This window comes from Nothobranchius furzeri, chromosome 3 (assembly GCF_043380555.1).
Source record: "Nothobranchius furzeri strain GRZ-AD chromosome 3, NfurGRZ-RIMD1, whole genome shotgun sequence".
NCBI lineage: Eukaryota > Metazoa > Chordata > Actinopteri > Cyprinodontiformes > Nothobranchiidae > Nothobranchius > Nothobranchius furzeri.
Window position 1 is genome coordinate 3,958,095 of NC_091743.1, and position 17,511 is coordinate 3,975,605.

Below are 17,511 nucleotides of genomic sequence, written 5' to 3' on the forward strand. Positions count from 1 at the left end.
TTTTAGAGTTCTTGACTCTTTCCATTCTCTGTCCAGGCAATTCCACAACTTCACACCATTCACAGATATGCTCATTTCCTTCATTCTTGTTCTAAATTTAGGTTTTTTGAAGATTTCAAATCCCTTCAACGAATAAATGCTATCTCTCTTTTCAAATATATGCTGAATATTCTTTGGCAATGTACCTTTATTTGCTTTACACATTATATGCAATATGCTCCAGTTGACCAAATCATGAAATTTGATTACTTTATATTTTATAAATAATGGGTTAGATGGAGCTGTACTTTGAGTGTTGTCTATAATTCTCATTGCTCTTTTCTGCAAAACAAACAAAGGTTGTGTATACGTTCTATATGCAGTTCCCCAGATTTCTACACAATAATTTAAGTATGGCAGAATCAGTGCATTGTATAGTAATAACAATCCTTCACTATTAAGTAGAAACTTTACGCTATATAATACTGCAATGGCTTTGGCCATTTTACCTTTTATATAGCCTATGTGTGATTTCCAGCTTAGAGCTTCATCAATCATTACTCCCAAAAATTTGATTTCTTTTACCCTTTGAATTTCCATGTTTTCTATTTATAATATTACGTCTATATTTTCTTTGTCATTAAATAGAATGAAATTAGTTTTTTTAAGATTAAGTGTTAATTTATTTATATCAAAGCAGTTTTTAACTTTTATCAGTTCAATATTTATGACATGAGTTACTTCATTTATATCAGACCCTGAATAAAACAGTGTTGTATCATCTGCAAACAAAACAGAACCTAGTTTGTCAGACACATTTACCAAATCATTGATATACAGGTAGAACAATTTTGGTCCAAGGACCGACCCCTGCGGCACTCCATAAGCAATTTTTCGTAGCTCTGATGTAACGCCATTTATCTGAACATATTGCTTTCTATTATCTAAATAACTTCTAACCCATTGATGAGCAACCCCTCGTATTCCATACTGATATAATTTTTGCAGTAACCTTGAATGATCGATAACGTCAAAAGCTTTCTTTAAGTCAATAAAAACACTAATAAAGTATTCTCTATTGTCTATTGCTTCAGATATTTTCTCTGTTAAATCCATTATTGCCATTGTTGTTGAATGTTGGGTCCTGAATCCATACTGTTCATTATGTAAGATCATATTTTTTTCAATAAATTTATCCAACCGTGATGCAAAGACTTTTTCTAGTATTTTGGAAAACTGTGGAAGTAGTGACACTGGCCTATAATTTGTACTTGTCTCTGGAGAATAAAACCTCTGAGGAGTTATGTGATCTGATAGTTTTCCAGCAGCATCTTTGGTTCTTTTTTAAAAGACAGAAAAAGGTTTCTTTTTTACCTTTCTGACAGTTTCGTTTACCGGCTGTAAACTTCCTCAGAGCTGACGCTGATGATGGCGTTGTCACCCTCTGCTGTTCTAGTAAGGTAATGTGTGTGTGTGTGTGTGTGTGTGTGTGTGTGTGTGTGTGTGTGTGTGTGTGTGTGTGTGTGTGTGTGTGTGTGTGTGTGTGTGTGTGTGCATTGCAGATAGATATGGCCTGTATATAAGGAGGAAAGTGATTATTTATACAGTTTAAGCATGCTGCCAGTATTTTTTTTTCGCAGCTCGTTTTGCAGCTCATGCTATGGCAGATGAGGGAGAAGCAGACAGGGAGGGATTGGTTAGCAGACCTGCCAAAAAGAAGAGCGTCCATGTGTCTCAGAAGTTTTTGTCCATATATCAAGAACAGTGGCCATGCTTGCGACCCTCTAAAGAACCTCACCATGCATTTTGCACAATCTGCAATTATGATGTGGGTATAAGCTACCAGGGAGCTGCAGGTAATCAGTGAATTAGCCCTGGTGATGTGTGCATATGTGCTTTAAGCCAATTTAATATTACATTCTTGAAAACAGAAACACCTGTTGCAATTTACAATTACTGGGGGGCGCTAGCGAGCAACAATGGAGTGAGACACATTTTCGGGAGCTCCCGCAGAACTTTGATCACAAGAATATATTAAAAGGCATTAAAGCTCAAAAACATAAAAACTAAATACAGTAGCTGCCGGCCCAACACTACACGGCAAGGCGGAAAATAACCCAACGCAGATGGCAGCGAATCTCTGAAAATACAACTACGAAGCTAGGTCGACCACAAGGCCTCAAATCGCCCCGGCTAAAGGTCCAGAGAAACCCGGCTCGACCCAACCAGTACCTGAAGTAAGTACAGGCATGGACACCACAACAATTAAAGCAGACACCCTCGCCTCGTTAAAAAAAGAAATATCGTCTGTAACAAGAGAGGAGCTGAAGACCGCGCTGGCAAAAAAGGAATTATTGAAGTGACAACAGAGATAGCTAACAACACGGCAGCTATCCGCTCAGGTGCAAGCAAATGTAAAGGCTGTCGAAGAAGGGCTGTCGGAGTGGTCGGACAAAGTCGTGTCAGTGCAAACTACAGTAATGGATCTCAAAAAGCAAGTTCAAATTCGAAAAGCAAAATGCGAGGACATGGAAGATCAGGATGAGAAGGGGAGACATTCAGATCACTAGAGCAGCGGAAGAGCCAGGATCAAGTTTCCCCGCACCGCAGTATCCAAACTCCTTAAAGAGGTTCTTCACCTGGACAAAGACATAATGATCCAGCGCTCACACTGCCGCCTGACGCAGAGAAGACCCGGAGGCAAGCCCCGCGTAATTATTGCAAAGCTGCACAACGAGGGAGATGCACTGGATATCCTGAGGAAAGCCAGAGACTGTGGTGGCCAGCCGGATTACACCGCGAGTGTGGCCAGCATCAGAGCGGCATTCACGCCCGTCAGGAAAATGCTTCAGGGAAAACCTGGAATCCGCTACGGTCAGCTGTATCTGGTCAGACTCCACATCACCAACAAGGGCGAGAAGAACGCGAGTTTGCGGATGCTGTGAGGGCGATGAACTACATAAAGAAAAATATCAAGAGGGGGAGTCGGAGCATTCAAGAACAATATCCTTTACTGGTATAGTGTGGAGAAAAGAGGAGGGAGGTGGGAGGGGCGAGTCTGACATCCTAGAGATCTGCATGGTAACTAAAGGAAAATATATAACTATATAGAAAGTTGAACTGAAGATATTTCAGCTACATTCCACGTAAAGAACAGAGGAGAGATCACTAAAAATTATCCTAAAGTATATAATTGCTGACTGTTTGGTAAGATTACGTTTACACAATATATAGTTACATCTGAAAATATACGTTTCTGAGTTTAAGTAGTTGTTATTATAAATAAGGTTCTGAGGTAACCCGTTGTGCATAACTACTGACTGAACTGTTTTTGGCTTTTGCCCAAACCAAAGAAAAACAGATTCCTTATGGACTGTTTGCAAAGCTGCATGTTAGCAATGCAGCCTGGCATTGTGCCCCACAGAACCAACCAAATGCACCTGTTGGCCACGTTCCTGGCTATTGTTGTTCTATGTTCGGTTCGAGTTGAGAGGATTCCTCGGTTACTCAGGGATCTACAAAGAGCGAGAGAATTTAATACAAATTAGATACAGCTGATTACATAAGATTTGGTGGTATCTTCAATGCACCTGTCGAGTTTTCATATGCATACCCAGTTTATTTTGTTCTGTTTTATATAACCGTAATGTTTTGTTTTCTAACTTTTGTCTGTGGTTTCCTTACTGTATGTCACTCCATTACATCAAACCCTGTCTTGAATTATGAGTAGTCTTAAGGTTGGACTCTGCTACGGTCAGCTGTATCTGGTCAGACTCCACATCACCAACAAGGGCATTATAATGTTTAGGGTCTCCACAGCCCAATCAAGAGAAAATTTATTAATCAACTAAAGATAAATAATTGCCAGATCGCATTTTTGCAAGAAACTCAACTCTACGACAAGGAACACGAAAAATTAACGAAGTCCTGGGCAGATAAAATATTTTACTCATCACACCCCTCTGGCAGGAAAAGAGGTGAATCAATTTTGGTGCACAGGCATGTCAATTTTGCATCAACCAAAATTCAAAAAGGTCCGACAGGGAGATTTGTAATGGTGAATGGACTGATCGATGGAGTGGAAGTCCGCCTCTTGAACATATATGTTCCAAATGAAGACGAGCCTAGCTTTATTTGAACAATATTCAACATAATCTTATACAGCACAGTTCAGGTGTTTTACTGTTAGGCGGGGATTTCAATTGCGTTATGTCCCAACACTTGGACAGACAACCAAAGACCAGCACTTCTGTATCCAAGATGAGCAATACGCTTTGACACTTATCAACTGAATCTGGTTTAGTGGACATCTGGAGAAACAAGCACCCTAAAGGCAGAGACTTTACCTTTTTATCAAATACACTCCACATACTCCAGAATAGACCTCTTTTTTTACCCCTAAGGCAGAACTACAGAGTAACTGATATAAAAATCCTTCCAATTACATAATCAGATCACGCTCCTCTTGTACTGTTATGGAATATTGGCAGCAGGCCACCAAGTAAACAATGGAGATTAAATGCATCGCTCCTTAATGACAGAGAATTTATAGCCTTTATAAAAGCAGAACTAAAAGATTTTCTTGACGCTAATACCTCACCTGAAATTTCACCTCTTATTTTATGGGACTGTGCAAAAGCATACATTAGGGGACGAATCATTTCTTTCACAAGAGCCAGAAAATGAAAAAAAGAAGAAATGCAGCAACAACACTAAAGAAGCCCATCCTCAAGCGTACTAAAAAACCTAAAAGTGTCATGTTCCTGGGCAGAGGTGAGTCACACCTTCTCCTCTCACCAGACTCTGAGCTAATTCTCCACAGGTGAGGAGCAGGGGGAGCGGCAGCTGCAGGAGATTTCCCAATCAGGGACGCGGGTTCAAAAGGAGGATGGAGACACATCACTTTGCCGGATGATTGCACCAGTTTAGGTAGCACCAGCCACTCGACTCTGAACTTTGATCTTGTTAATTCGTGTTTTGACTCGCCTTCGACTAGTGGATTTATGACCTTGGATTGTATTTTGGATTTGGAATTGGATTATCCCTTACGCCTGTTTTTGTCTCGCTCAGGATCATCTCATCATCTACTCACCCTCGCTGTCTTCGTTTTCTGGAACATACTCATCACGTCCCATCCTCCTCCGCCGTTCCTGTTTGGCTTTCCCTCTGCTACCTCACCCCTCCTGGATCTCTCATCCTCTGCCCAGCGTCCTCCCCGGCTTCCCCTCCTCTACTGATTAACCTGAGCACCTCAGAGACTCGAGCCGTATTGCTCATCCCACAGGACTTCCCTGTGCGGTTTCAGTTCCCGTTTTTATAATAAAGACATTTTACTTTACTGCTTTGGACTACGTGTGCTGATTCTGCATGTCTTGGGTTAGACACTTACCTCGAGCCATGACAAAAAGAGGCGCGTAGAAGCCTGAACAGCTTAATTAATGAAAAAAATAGATGGACATTTGAGGTTCACCAACCAAAAGTTTTATGAAAACGGGAATAGGGCAAGCAGCTTATTAAGCTTCAAGACTTAAAAATCAACAATCATCAAATATACCGTAATTTCTGGACTATAGAGTGCGCCTCAATATAAGCCACACCAACAAAAAAAAGGTTTTCTACACACACACACACACACACACACACACACACACACGCCAAATACAAGCCGCGGCGCAGCAGCCACATGCAGGTCTCTGGCGCACAGCGCATGTATGGCCATAAGATAATTAGACAGAAAGACGCTGCACGGAGGTTTTTCGCTATTGTTTTAATTCAACAAAACGAATTTTAAACACAGGTGAAGGTGCCTGCAAGTTTAGAAAAGAAAACAGCACTGATAGCATTCATATTTCTGGATGGTTATAAAATGAAAACAGAACTGACACGTTATTACCGGTAATTTGCATGTTTAGAAGAAAAGAACAGTGCTGACACAGGATTAATAAGCCCTGGATGATTAGAGAATAAAAACTGCACACAAAACATGCCTGGTTAGTAAATAAAACACACTTGCCTACCAGAACAAGTCATTCGCTCTCATCTTCCTCTTGTACACTAAAGCCATTAAAGTCCTCTTCTTCAGTGTCGGAGTTGAACAGCCTCAGAAAAGCTTCGTCACATACCTTTTCTGTGGCGATGTCAGCGTCGCTGTCCGTGTTGCTGTCATCATCCCCGGGTGAAGCTGGCTTGAACGAGTTCTTCCCGCTGCCGTCTCCAGCGCCGAACCATGGATTCATTCATGCCAAGCTTACGTGCAGCAGCACTGTTTCCCTCCTTTACTGCCAGATCGATGGCCTTCAACTTAAATGCGGCATCATATGAACTCATACGTGTAGTTACCACGATGAGGGGGTATGGATTTGAAAAAATCTCTTCGTTGTGCCAGCTGCTTGTATGTGCTAAATTAAAATGAGCACTTTCTTCGATTTCCACTTTTGACTTGCACCTGTTTCACTTTCTGCTAAAGCGCCCCCTAGTGGCAGGTGAAGGAAAATCTTCAGTAAAGCCGCACCTCATTATAAGCCGCATGGTTCAAAGCGTGGGGAAAAAGTAGCGGCTTATAGTCCGGAAAGTACGGTAGTACAGAAATTAGAGGAGGATGGCTTAACTCTCACTAACTAAAGATGAAATATCACAGTGCTTTGCAGTTTTACAAAACTCTTTACAAAAATACAGACACTTGCACAAATGATGAGGAATTGGCACAATTTTTAAAAGATATCAAATTAAATGAGCTACCTGAATCTATAGTAGAGGAACTTCATGAGCCAATCAAAGATTATGAAATACATCAAATAATCTCCACTTTGAAAAATAATAAAAGCCCTGGCCTGGATGGATATACTAACCAATTTAACAAAGTTTTTACAGCGACCATAACACCCCTATTATTAGAATGCTACCATTATGCATTACATTCTGGGACTATGGCACCCTGTTGGAGAGAGGCCACTACAGTGGTAATACACAATGGCGGTTTTAAACGGGGGCCCACAGGGGCCTGGGCCCCTGTAGAACTGGCCCTGGCCCCTGTTATGGCCCCTGTGCTGAAGAGATCGGATTTTTTTCCCCCGCGCTGCCTCGGAGACGGGAACTAATGTGCGGATGCAGCGTTTCACATGGAGCCTTTAAAGCGCAGCACACTCTGTGGACAGAACTGTTTATGCGGTGGATTTTTGAATAAAAGATTAAAAATATTTTAAATGGGACCCGAAGAAGTTCTTGAGGACGCCAAACGGAAAAGACGCTAAGAGACGAAGGTAAGCAATACAGTTTATTTTCCTGACATCAATGTTTTGATCGTAGTCGCGCGTTTCTGTCATTTACTTTTATGTTCCTAACTGAGTCTATCCACAGTTAATACTGATTTATTTTTGCTTTGTAACATTAACTGTAAAATAAAAATGAAGTTGCTGCATTTTAAGCCTTAGACACATTGAGATTAGATCACAGTAATCATTTATCTAGGACTTTCTCGCAGCACTGACTGGAAGCATCAGCGGCCATGAAAAGAAAAAGGGTCATTTTGTCCTTTTTTACCGCTGTTCAAAAAGAACAGCGTAGACAGAGAGAGAGGATGAAAGTCACGAGGGAGCTGGGAAGCAGGATGAAAGAGAGAAGGAGGAGATGGTTGGAGAGGAACCAGAGAGGTCAGAGGCTGTCCACCCTGAGATAAAATAATAAATAGATAAAATAAGACTCTGAATTAACTAATTATGACTCTTATCCTCATGCTAACATTTATTTTCTTTCAGATATCAGCAAGTGCAAGGATGACCCACTTACTCAGCCTAGTTTGAGGACATTTCCAGGGACATTAATAGGAGACAGAAGATGCAGCTTTCAGCCAAGCTGGTATGAAAGTCATCCTTGGGTTGAATATTCTGTTACTATGGACTCTACTTATTGTCATGCATGCAGACATTTTAGCCCGCCAAGTAGCGCAGGAAGTGTGTTTGACTCACCATGTGGATTTGGGAACTGGAAAAAAGCAACTGAGAGAGGAGGGGGGTTTTCAGTACGTGCAAAGTCTGAAAGGCATAAGGATTCAATGACAGCGTGGAGGGACTACCAGAGGGCTGTGAAAGCTAATACCACATTGGCTAATATACTCAACAAGGAACACAGTAAAAGGTTAAAGAAAATCGTGAGTATATCAAAACAATTGGTGAAGTGATTTAGCTTACATGTGCGTGTGTGTGTGTGTGTGTGTGTGTGTGTGTGTGTGTGTGTTGACTACAAAAAGCAAATTGTATTGTGCAGATATTTTATTTGTTTGAATGTTTATTTTTCATATGTACAGTTCATATATTCTTCAAATAAAGTCACAAACTATAATAATTGACTAGAATTATTTTTTTTACTCAAGTCTCATGTTGCAGTGAAGCATTCAGAATTGTTATCTGAGTACCACAAAAACATGCCAGTTTTACTTTCACAAGTAAACCATTACTGCATTCGCTGTAATAGTTTACTTGTTCATTGTCTTTTATTATGATTTTTTTTTCTTGTGCCCCCATGAAAAAATACTGGCCCCACTGTGGCCCCCCTGGAAAATTTGGTCTAGAACCTCCCCTAATACATAAAGAGGGTAAAGATCCCACTAAATGCCAATCATACAGATCAGTCTCATTATTAAATACAGATTTACGAATCTTAACAGCTATTCTGGCAAGACAGGTCAACATAAGTATCACAAAAATTATCCATCCAGATCAGACCGGGTTCATAAAAGGGCACTACTATGGAGACATCAGGAGGCTGTTAAGCATAATGACACATCCAAAAGTTAAGGAAGTGGAGTCAATGATATTATCCCTGGATGCCATGAAAGCATTCAATCAAGTATCCTGGCAGTATCTCATCCAAAATCTGAAAAGATTCCTATTTGGCCCGAACTTCATAAGATGGATACAAACCTTATATTCAGATCCACAGTCTGCAGTCAGGGTAAATGGGTTTCTCTCAGAGCGTTTCACTTTATAACGGGGGTGTAGACAAGAATGCCCACTGTCTCCTTTATTATTCAATATCAGTATAGAACCATTAGCGCAACTGATCAGAGACAATAAAAATGTAAAAGGAATAACAATAAACAGAGAACAACATAAAATTTCAATATGTGCTGACAAAGTACTGCTGTATTTTACAGAACCCACAACAACGCTACCATGCTTAAAGGACATAATCTTTACATACGGATATTTCTCAGGCTATAAATTGAACATAGATGAAACAGTGGCTATGGATATAGGCGGCAACATCTCAGATATGACTAAACTGCAGAGTGGGTTTAAATGGCCAATAGATGGCATTAAATACCTAGGCATAAATATACCGCTTTCCTTACAAAAACTTTATGAGGTGATTTATAAAAGTTTGATTCTTAATATTAATAAGGACTTAAATCGATGGTCAACGTTGCCTCTATCTATGCTGGGCCGAATTGAGACAGTCCGTATGAATGTGCTCCCAAAATTATTATACTTGTTCCAAATGCTACCTATCGATATCCCCAAAGCTACATTTGACAAATGGGACAAGTTAATCCCAACATTTATCTGGCAGAAAAAGCATCCAAGAATTGCACTAAAAGCACTACAGCTATCTAAAGCAAAGGGAGGTCTCAAGCTACCTATTCTGAGATATTACTACTGGGCAGCACAACTAAAACCACTAATAGTCACTACTTGTCTCATACACGCTGGCTCAATATTGAGAAGAGCTTGTGTGATAGACCCTTACACGACTTACCATTCTTAGATGTACATCCAAATGCAATAAAAATGAATGATTGGACAAAAACCACGCTGAAAATTTGGAAGACAATACAGTCTGCATTTGGATTGCCAAAAAAATGTCAGCTCTTACTAATATTGGTCATATGAACGACTTTACTCCCTCTAAATTTGATACAGGCTTCAAGGCATAGGCAAAGTTTGGACTCACCAACCTGCATCAACTTCTTGAAGGGGGCAATTTTAAATCATTTGCACAGCTATCGGAAAAAAATTAAACTACCGAATATAAACTTTTGTAGATTTTTACAGCTAAGGGATATTTTATTAAAACACAAAGACTGGGACAAGGTTTCTAAACCAACACCAATTGAAGAGTTGCTGATCGAATTACAAACAAACAAGTGGGATGGAAAATTAATAAGTGGGTGTTACCAAATATTCATGAGCATGAATTTGAATAATACTATGAAGGTTAGAGAGAAATGGGGAATTGAAATTAATTCCATCATATCATATGTGGGAGGAAATTTGTCCTGAAGTACATAAGGTGACTAATTCAAATATATGGAGAGAATTTAAATGGAAGGTAGTCATGAAGTTCTTCCATACAGCTGAAATTACAGCCAAATTCAGCACCACACATTCCAACAAATGCTGGAGAAACTGTCGCCCATACATTGGCAATCACACCCACATATTTTGGGCATGCCCAAAACTGGAAGTATACTGGAAGGAAGTAATTGGAACGCTCGATAAAATATTTGGTGAAAATATAGCAATGGACCCAATGGTGGCCATACTGGGTCTAATACCAGAAAGTGTTGTCGGAAGAGCCAAAAAATATCTCTTACAGATACTCCTAGCTACAGCAATTAATTGCATTACAATAAAGTGGTTAAAGCCTGAGCCCCCATCACATAACATGTGGATTGAAAAAATAAAGGAAATATAACAAATGGAACAAATAACATATTCCCTGAGACTTCAAAAACACATATTCAATAAAAGGTGGAGACCTCCCTTACGGAAAAAGCACATGATTTCACATAGGAAAAATTACATGAGAACACACGTGAAAACCATATGAAATTTTACGTGTGAGAAAATGTTTAAAAACGTGACAAATGTGAAATACATGTTCCCACCTGTGTTTTGAACATGTTTCCCATGTGTATTTGGAACATTTTCATAGTAATAATATGTGAAAGCCATGGACATTACAATGTGAAATGCATGTGACCACCTGTGTTTTGAACATGTTTCTCGTGTGTATTTGGAACATTTTCATGGTAATAACATGTGAAAGCTACGGACATCCCCATGTGAAATACATATGAAATGATGTAAACCACATGTGAAACAAATGTTATTGACCATACAAAAAATATGGAACTACTTGTGAAAAATACGTGAAACCCAAATAAATCTGAGCAATCACAAGTGAAAAACATGCAATGCACATGTGATGTCTATACGAAACCTATATGATTACATTTGGAGGAAAAATGTGAAAATGAGACAAAATGCCAATAGGTACAATTTATAAAATCTACATTTTATTTTTTAAATTTAAGCACAGAACATAAATTGCAAAAAGTAAACACTTTATTGGTTACCTAACTCAGATTATTCTAGACACACATGAATTAAACAAAGCAGCCGCAGGAAACTCCATAAAAATGTAGTAATTTTTTTTTACATGGAAACATTTTCTAAGTGTGTGTGCACTTTTCATGATCAGTCTTCCTCGTCTCCTTCAAAAGACTCCCTGTCTATGGACAAAATCACAAATTAGACATTTTATTTGAAGAAGTTACAGTCTTAAATTCTTAAATAATTCACAAAATTACAACAAAAGAGCACAAAAGGAGTAGCCTGAACTTTCTTCAACAATTAGGCAATATAATCAACATTTGTACAAATCACAGTATTATGGATTTATGGAAGGAATAGTAAATAATCTGAAAGAATGCCCTATCAGACCAAAAATTCTTCATGTAAACATGTGAATTTGGATATTCTGATTCGATACGGCCGAATCGGAATGAAATTCCATTTTTCATAGCTGCGGCTATCGAATATTCTAGTATTAGAATATTATATCGAATTGTCCATCGATTAATCTAATATTGTATTTGATGACATTTCAAGTGAAACAAGACTGTGAAAAAAAGGACCTAAATGATAAAGGATCAACAATATGTATTAAATTGATGTTTCCCAGTTGATATTTATAGTTATTAAATGTTTTATGGAGCTAAATTTGACTGTATTTCATTAAATTTTAGGTTTAATATCACTCATCATATTCTAAACATATCTAAATATGTTCACATATAATCAGTAGGATTTAATTTAGCTTACCGGGTTTGACCTTCTGGTCGCCTCCTGGTGTCCTTCAATTTCTGTGCCATGCAGGCCTTTATTTCTGCATTCCCAATGCCTTCGTGGACCTTCTTGACATGGTCTGTGTTGAAAGAAAAAAAAAAGATCTTTAAAGTAATATAGTATTCATTCAGCTTCTTACTCACAGTCATGAAAACGGGTCAAGTGTGAAAAGGGTGAGCTGAAAACACTAACACCATTAAAGAGCAAGTCACATCAAAATTAACTTATTTAGCTGATAACTAGTATAAATAATAGTGTTGTAGACATGTGTAGTTATTATTTTTGCATTTTGATGCATCTTCTTTGAAAACTCTAAATTCTGTCTACAAACATCAGTCTAGCGCCATCTTCACCTCAAAAGTATAGAACACGTTTATTTTGAGTCGATTTTAGCCAATGGCTAACGAGAACAATGCTACGTATTTCAGAAAAGTACTACGTTGCAGCTCTATGGCTGTAGGTTATAAAAGCACCGCGGTCTCAACCAGCCTTGTAGCAGTCGGGGCTCGTAAGTGAGTTGTGCTATAGTTAGCATTAGCATCGTGTCAGAATCCCGGCAAAACTTCTAGTATTATAGTTATTTATTTTGAGTAGCTTGGCTGTTAGATTTTGTAGTTTAGTATTTTTTACATCAGACTCTTTCACCTACTTGGTGGAGCTTGAACCGGTTATGCTGGTTTGAAGAGCATTTCACAAATTAGTCCAAGCCGTTCCAGTAATTAGCCGGATCGCGCCAACTGCCGCTTCCCCAAAACGGAGGGTTTGGGCCCAATCTGAGGTGAGTAAGCTAAATAATTACTTTTAACAGCTTCTAAAGATCGTTCTCTAACTGTAATTTTGCAGCTCTATTTGCTATGTTTATAATTACACAGTACGAGAGACGTGGACGTGGTTCACGTAATTTAGACAATCAGTCCACACAGCCGCAGGCTCGAAGCGAGTGTTGTGTGTGTTATAATGTCACAGACTGGTTCGAGTTGAGTTTTTGTACCAGTTAGTAATATCAGCGCTGATGCAGAGCAGGAGGGACACTGACGAGCAGCTCCTCCTTCTGCTAAAAGCTGACCCGGTTCTGAACTGGTGCTGAGTCTGGTTCTCATTAGAACATGTCTGATTCTGGACACTGCTCTGAGAGCAGTCAGATCACTCACCAGCCATCTTATAAAGCACATATATTAGACAGTTTGTTTTGTACACAATCTAAGTTACTAAACTCCCACAACAAGGTGATGTTATTATATTTTTCAAGCTAAATCTGCCCAAGACAGATGTAGTCCTCCAGCCTGCACCGGTCCAGGCTAGAGCCTTGCAGGTGAATTATTTAACCATCTGTCTTTCTTTACCTTCTAGTTTTAACATTATGTCATTATTTCAGCTTATTGTTACACATGTGTGTTGCTGCTCTTAAAAACAACTATAAATATATTTGCTGTTTCTTTATATTTCACATAGCCTCCCAGCAGCTGTGTGCCTGACGCTGGGACCATGATAGGAATTCCACCCAGAGCAGCTTCTACACTCCTGAACAGACCCAGGTGTGGTGGAGAGCTTCTGAGCAGCTTCCATCTGAATGACAGGACAAGCTCTATGAACTGATCCAGGTAAAAACATTCTAAATAATAATATTGTACTCTGTTTTCTGTTTTTTTCCTACGTCTCAGCCTGGCTGCTCACCACTGGAGAGGAGTAGCTTCCCAGACTCACATCAACATCCCATTTTACCTCAGGGCCTCCTGATCTAACAGAAAAACCTGTAGCTCCATCCTAGCTCTGCTTTCCACATGTTTCTCATCATCTCTGGAAGCTACCTCCCACAACACTGTGATGATATATATACAGTTTTTTTTTCAGGCTAAATGAACCCAAGTAATCTGCTGTCAGACTGTGTAGTAAAGGTGAGTTGTTTTTAATCGTCATGTAATCTTTATTACAGCCTTTGAGTTTTAACATTAACTATGTTTTCGTTTCATAACTTATTGCTACACATATGTTGCTGCTGCGAGCTTGGAGCTAGATTACATCATGACATCATGAAGGAGACTACTGATTCTGGCCCTGTGACACCTGGTGACGTGTGAGCTGATTCACCTGGTAAACAACATGTAAATTAAACATTTTGTTTTTGCTATTAAAAGTAAATTAACTAATAACCTGCATTATTGCAGGACACTCAGCCAAATATGGACGCTACACCATGAGGCAGGCACATGTTAATACTCTATAAGAGCACATAAGGTGAGCAACACCACATATTATTATTGTTATTACTGTACACTGTCCTGGTTTTGTTTTCTTTCTGTATCATCATTAGCCTGGCTGATCACCTGATAACTCCTGTCATCTGGTTATGACAGCATGAGGATGTCCTCACATACCTGTAACCCAGGGATTCCCGAAGTGTGGTGCGCGCACCCCCAGGGGTGCGCGAGCTGCCGCTAGGGGGTGCGCAAGGTGAAAAGTGTAATGGCTGCGGAGCTCAGAGAAGTCTGTCATATGTCACCATTAGCGTAGAAACTCATTTGTGGGTGGGCCAAAGAAAAAGTAAGCAGGCACAATAAATGTAATTGAAAACAAGTTTATTTTTGCGCGCGCGCGTGTCCCCCACATGTGCCATAGCTTCATAATAACAATGCGCCGAGCTTCAGCACTCTGGCCTGCGCACGCCGATATGTTCCGTATTTGATCATTTTTAATGGTGTTGGAGAAATCTGAAGGTGGCGAGTCATTCTGGCAGATTGTAATTAACACCTGTCTCATGCAGGTGTTCTGACATTGTAAACCTCACACACAGAACATTGTGGATGTAACAAAATAACAAGAAATGATTCCCATTCAGGCTATTAACAGCACGCTGAAGATCTGAAGTTCAGAGTGCGTCTGTCAGAGGTCAGACGCGTTCCAGCGGAACCACGGCTCACGGGTGCACATGTGAGCACATCTGGGCTGGGCAGAAGGAATTTTACAACATTGGTTTAAATAGCGCGAGACGCGGTGACTTGAGCGGCTGTGCCGCGCGCGCGCACACACACACACACAGATTCAATAAGCGCACACGCTGCTTTAACTCCGGCGCGCCGTCAGACTGAAGGCAGAAATGAACGCTGCCTCCACCGAGATAAAAACTTTTAAGAGGTTATTTTTCATTCAAGGTCAAATTAAGATATTAGCTTCTGGGATGAGTCGGGTCCGCTCCAGCCAGTGACTCCGAACCTGACCACATCTCACGTTACTGCAGCATTTGTTATTCCGGTCTGCATGACAGCGGATCACAGATTCAGCCACACCATAAAACAGCAATAAGTCAGTCTGAGGTAAAAGTGAACATCATGGCTATATCTTGTCCCCATTGACATTTGATTACGCACAAGTAGGTGATCAGTTCAGGTTTACGCAGAGCAGAAGGAAGGAGAGCGCTCTGGCCGCACAGGTTAAACGTTCCTACTTTAAGAAAACCGTTAAATTGCATTGTTTATGTGCTACCTGGGCACTCTAAATATTTATTCAAAATGAAATCAAAGGAATTTTGGGGTGGAGTGTGTGAAGACCTGTCAAAGTCTCTGAAATGTCATATCCCAACCACCCCCTCTCTTTGTCTACTGGGAAACCTGGACGATGTCCCGAGTGAAACATCTGTGGTTCACATGGTTCTGACTGCCATATGCATCGCTAAGAAAACTACCATCTTGAATTGGAAAAATAGAGAAACTCTCTGCATTAACCAGTATTGAAATCTTTTGTTAGATCATATTACACTTGATTTAGCCTCTGCTTCCACTTCAGACCAATCTCTCTGGGCTCCTTTGATCAGTTCCATCACATAGTGAGGGTGGGGGGCCGTTGATGTTGTCCTGCGGGATGGTGTGGGTGGGGGGGGGGGGGGGGTCTGAGTTTGGAGTATCCGGATGTTCCCTGGAGGTGGGTTCACTAGGGGTGTCTGGGACTGGGGGGCCGTTGCCCCCCTCTGGAGGTGCTTGGGTTGCCTCGGGGGGTGGACTACTGGCGGTTGTGAGTGGGGCCCCTTGGGGATCTTGGCGGCAGCCATGGGTCACTGCCTGGCAGCTGCATTGCCCCTGGGCGGGTCTGGGTGGGGGCCTGTGGGCTCGGGGTGGCCGGCCCCGTGTGGGGATCTGGGCGGGGCCTTGGGGGTTGGGTCCTGACATGTATGCTGCCGGGAAGAAGGCAGGAACACGCAGCAGTGCCTGACCTGGGCTCGGAGGCCTCAGGTAGACCTTGGCTCCTCTGCCGTTCCATCACAGGGGAGGGGGAGGTCCAGGAGGGGGAGGACCCAACCTTACCTGGATGTCCCATGTCTTATATTCTGGAAGTTGTGCAAATGCAGGGACGGGCATAGATATTCTGCTGGGGTGGGGCTGGGTTGGTGCCCTCGGACTCCGTGAGGCTCTGTAATGCTGCTACTTTGGGCCCTGGCAGGATGGGCTGGGGTGTCCATGCCCTGGGTGCCAGTTGACAACAGAGGTGCCTATTGGGGCCAGTAGGGGAGCTGGCTCCCTGGAGGGCTTAGCCCAACCAGCCATTCCTCCCCATCCCCGCATATTTCTCTCCTCGTGCACTCCCTCACATCATCACACAAACATACATATAGGACCTTGGGGAGTGGGCAAGTCAGGGAGTGCGGGTATGGACCCCATTTCCGCATTCCTGTGGCAACCTGCCCCCCAATTTTATTTGCACCTTATACACTTCCACTGACGACATTCTACACAAACACACACTTAGGGCCTTGGGAGTGAGCACATTCAACAGCATTTGGAAGGGGGATATCTCAGCCTCCTTCCGGGTGCCGGTGCCCACTTCCAATTTTAAACCGCACTTAGACACAGAGGGCTGAGGGTGTAAGTGGGGTGGTGCGGTGGCATCAGCTGGCATAGGCCGGATGATGCCCGCACTGCCCGCTCACCACAGCCATGGAATACACCTCATGAACACACAACACTATATTGGAGCAGGCGGAGGGAGACTAGGGGTCTTAGCCACCTCTGTTGTTGCTTGGCTTCCTGGGGCTGGAGGCTAGGAGGGAGATCTGGCCGTCTGGTTGGGGTCTGGGGTGGTAGATTGCTGTGCTGAGCGTTGGGCGGGGGGGGGGGGGGGGGGGCTGCTCATCAGTACCCCAGCAGAAAGGGTCAAACTCTGGTTACCGGTGATGTTGTACCCAATGTGCAGCAGTACCGGGACCAGAGTGAATAGGGTGTGTATGGGGAGCATGAGTGGGTGTCCGGCGTGCATTTTTGTGAGGCTTTGGTTGTATGTGTATGTGTGAGCATGAGGAAGGGAGTGTGTGGCTGTGTTTGTGCATGACTGTATATGTCAGGTGGGGCCTTTGACTCCTCCTCTTTCCTGGAACTTCTTTTGATGATATAGATCTTCGTCCCCCCTCCCCCTGCCA

The 17,511-nt window shown here is 41.7% G+C and overlaps 1 protein-coding gene across 4 annotated transcripts in view; it reads right to left on the reverse strand.

The window, feature by feature from the left end:
- Positions 1–17,511, reverse strand: part of LOC107373568 (calcium-dependent secretion activator 1) — a 603,181-nt gene that overhangs the window by 165,736 nt on the left and 419,934 nt on the right. Inside the window, exons 23-24 of one of the 4 annotated variants that reach the window (XR_011520070.1) lie at positions 12,084–12,186; positions 11,194–11,491 (exon numbers count right to left, since the gene is read on the reverse strand). The exons of the other annotated variants lie outside the window; for them this stretch is intronic. The gene's annotated coding sequence lies outside the window, so the exon portion shown is untranslated. Of the gene's footprint in view, positions 1–11,193; positions 11,492–12,083; positions 12,187–17,511 lie in introns of those variants that run through there. 4 annotated transcript variants of the gene reach the window in all.